The sequence below is a fragment of the Cibotium barometz genome, chromosome 23 (assembly GCF_041138505.1).
Source record: "Cibotium barometz isolate CiBa-2024 chromosome 23, ASM4113850v1, whole genome shotgun sequence".
In the NCBI taxonomy this organism is placed as follows: Eukaryota; Viridiplantae; Streptophyta; class Polypodiopsida; order Cyatheales; family Cibotiaceae; genus Cibotium; species Cibotium barometz.
The window spans coordinates 12,820,351-12,824,294 of NC_141068.1; positions in this window are offsets into that span (position 1 = coordinate 12,820,351).

Here is a 3,944-nt window from a genome sequence, read left to right on the forward strand (position 1 = left end):
AGATATAAGTTTGACAAAGCTTTGGAGCCCATTCCAAGTTAAGATATGAGAGCTTTTGAAATTCTTAATATCCCTCCAGCAAGACAACCCAAACAATCAGTTGTTATTGAAGATATTTCTCATACTTATGGTACAAGAAAAGCTCAGGATATCAAAGAAGAAGTGGAGAAAGAGAGAGAGCAGGAGAAGATTACAGAGGATGCCATTCTTTCTCAGCAAGCTAAAATTCTCCATGCATCCAATTCAGAGCTTTATCAGAATGTGACAGGTCAAATGATAGTAGATGTGTCCATGCATGGAGAGGATGAAGTTTATTACACACATGACATTGCCCCTGAAGACATAAGTATGCTTGTGAATCACAATATTGAGATATCTGACACAGTCCTCTTCATCTGTGTGAGGTTTGTGTAGATTTGCTTTTGCTTTCTTGATGAATTTCTCAGATTCCATATTTTGTTCACATGTTTTGTTTATGTCTCTAGATGTCTTATGAGGGATCTTCATGACTCAATGGCTGTGCAAGTGACCATTCTTGATCCCCTTGTTACACAGTGCCTTTTCAATAGGCAAGGGGATCTTGCAAGTTTTCTCAAAAACTTTGATATGCTTACCTGCAATTACATTGTATACCCTTATGTTGAAGTGTAAGACTCACACTCAATTATCTTTTGCCTATAATGGACATTACAATATTCACAATTGTAGTATTCATCTTATCACAGAGGCCATTGGAGTCTTATTATCTTCAATCTATTGGATAGAGATGTAATCTTTATGAATTCTTTAGCATCCATTCATGGGAGAAGTAAAATGTAAGAATCAACTTTTTCGTGGTTTATGTTCTAGAACAATATTTTGTATGTTTTCAATTATTTGGTTGACCCTCAATATTTTATGCTTGCAGTGCTGCCAAACTTATCTTGAGTTTTCTAGGTTCTACCTATGTAGACTACAAACTTGAAGATTTTAAGTACTACAATCAGGAAGTTCCTTTGCAGAAAGATTCAACATCTTGTGGATGGATGGTGCTTGCTAATGCTTGGACATATCTTGAGTCAAGATTTAGAATGACAACACTTACTGTAAGTTCATGAATGAAAACCATTGATTGATTTAGTGAATACATTTAGTGACCTATTTTCTTATTTTCTTATTTTCTTTTATCTAAGTTGCATGAATATCCAGATTCTTGGGTAAGTTGGGTAAGGGAGAAGGCAGTGTCCATGGTTTTGAACAGATCCATCAATCCATATGATCCTGATTCCCCCTTTCCACCTAATAAAGGAGCCAAGGATACAACTTCAAAGAAAAGGAAAAGGGAGGAGAAGGAAAGCAATGTCAAGGATGGCTCATCCAAAAAGGAAAAGACCTCTGCCAAAGAGAAGAAGAAAAAGAAAGAAGAGCCCTACTAAGAGCAGATCTTCCAAGGGAAAAAAGAGCCATTCTAAAGAGAAAACCCATTCTAAAGGAAAGATCCCTCAGGCTACAGAGAAGAGCCCTACCCCTCCTGCTAAAGTGAAGAGCCCTACCCCTCCTGCTAAAGGAAAGATCTCTCAAGCTACAGAGAAGAACCCTACCTCTCCTGCTAAAGTGAAGAGCCCTACCCCTCCTGCTAAAGTGAAGAGCCCTAGCCCTCCTGCCAAAGAGAAGAGCCCTACCCCTCCTGCTAAAGTGAAGAGCCCTACCCCTCCTGCTAAAGTGAAGAGTCCTAGCCCTCTTGCTAAAGAGAAGACCCCAAGCCCTCTTGCTAAAGAGAAGACCCCAAGCCCTCCTGCCAAAGAGATGAGCTCTTCACCAGCTCAAGAGAAGACTCCTATCAAAGAGATGAGCTCTTCACCAGCTCAAGAGAAGACTCCTATCAAAGAGAAGACCCCTAGTCCTCCTACCAAAGAGAAGAGCTCTTCTCCAGCTCAAGAGAAGACACCTATCAAAGAGAAGACCCCTGTCAAAGAGAAGAGTGCTACTAAAGGTCTTCCATTTCACTCACTAGGGAAATTTAAAATTCAGAAGCGTCATTTATCCAACAAAGATAGTAAGAGGGCAAATGTTGGCTCTCCATTAAATTTCTTTTTCATGTTTCCCAAGAAGACTGCCAAGTCTCCAAGGCCAACCTCCAAAGAACCTTCTCCAAAACCAGACCCCACTGCCAAATCTCCCTCGCCAACACCTAAAGATCTCAGAGAAGAGCCCAACTTACCACCATTTGAGAAATTCACTCTAAAGTCTTCCTCTCCAACACCTTAAGAGCTCAAAACTCCAGAACTTGAACCTCAATCAGCAAAATTTGATCGAAGCAAACAGAAGAGAGAAAGATTCTCTAAAGATGCACGGTCATCTCATGCCAAAAGGAAAGTTGATTTTGTTGAGTGATTCCACAAATTGGCTTTTGTTTTGTTCATTTTGTCCATATGAACACACCCTTTTTGGGACAATATTCTGTACTTAAATTCAGTATCAATAATTTGATATTCAACTGTTAAACCTTGTTCTGTGTTGCGAACAATATGTTGACCATTTTTGTGAAGAAGTCAAGACGAAATTTAGCAGAATATATTGATTACATTATTGGAGAAATCCTTTTCAGCTATACAAACTTGCCCTTGCAAGTGGCTCAAATATAACTTTTTTTGGGGGGAGACATGTGATGCATGAGGTTACACTCTCCATCCTTGTACTGACAACAATATCATCTACTTTGAATCTATATTCAAGTGATATTTCGTCCAGAAACTCAAGCGACTCCCTTACATGTTATAGTCGCCAATTTGATGTTACTATGAGTTTCCTAGGATCTATGAATGGATGGACTATGATGTTAAATTCAAACTCTGGACAATTCTCTTCAGAATCCAAAGGGACCCAACTACCAAGCTTGCTTTTCCATCTCCTATAGTCATAGCCCTAAACTAGGGATTGGCGACATAATTGGTATGAGATAGACAAAGAATTTGGGCTTACTCTACAACTGATATTGTCCCCCATATGAAAAGTTTCCTTGGTACTCCATCCTTCTCCAAGTACAGTGTCCAGATCAGTCAGAGATAGTCTTCTATTAAGCCACATCGTTCTTGTCCTCTCCAATTCCATTGTTTTGAAACATGCCACAAAGACATGTATAGGTAAGAACCATTGAATTTTTATCCTTCTTGAAATCCTTCCAGGAGACATAGCTTTAAGAATATCATCTTTGATTTTGGATTTGAAGCTTGTTATGGTATTTGGATCAGGAACTTCCCATTCCAGTGACATTAATGTGGGAATAGGTATGTCATATAATTCTTCATGAACACCTTCTCTTGATGGAACCCTGTATTCTGCAAAATACACAAATAAATCCACTGATTTGTAAAATGAAGGTGGTTTGTCTGCATACATGACATCTGCAATCCCCTTGTGAATTGCTTTGAATGTGCCACTTAAGCTCTCAACAGGCTGCCACTCCACAGCTGTTGACGGAAAGATAACTGAAATTAAACAAACAACAAATATATCAGAAGGAGAAATATTGTGTTGTATCAAATAGATAAAGTTTTGTTGAATTACAGTAAGAATGGAGAATTGGATGTTCATCCAAGTTCAACACCATGTCTTTGGCCATGTAGACATGTTGAACTTTTGCAAGCCAGCCATTGTCGATCACTTTGAAGGCAAGAACACGACCTTTCCAATGGGATTTCACTTCATTTCGCTTGGTTCTTTTCACCCTGTGGGCACCTTTGCAAGAGGGAAGCATTATTACTCAATCATTCACACGAAAAGACATGGGTTTCCAAACACCATCTTCTCTGGTGTTATGAAAATCACAAGAAGTTATATTATGAGAAGGACGACGTGAGGATGCCATAGAAGCTCACAGATGAGAGAAAAATAGTGAGTCTTTTGAAAGTGCAAAGAAAGAAGAATAAACCATATGCCAAAATGGAGGGAAGATGGAAAAGGGA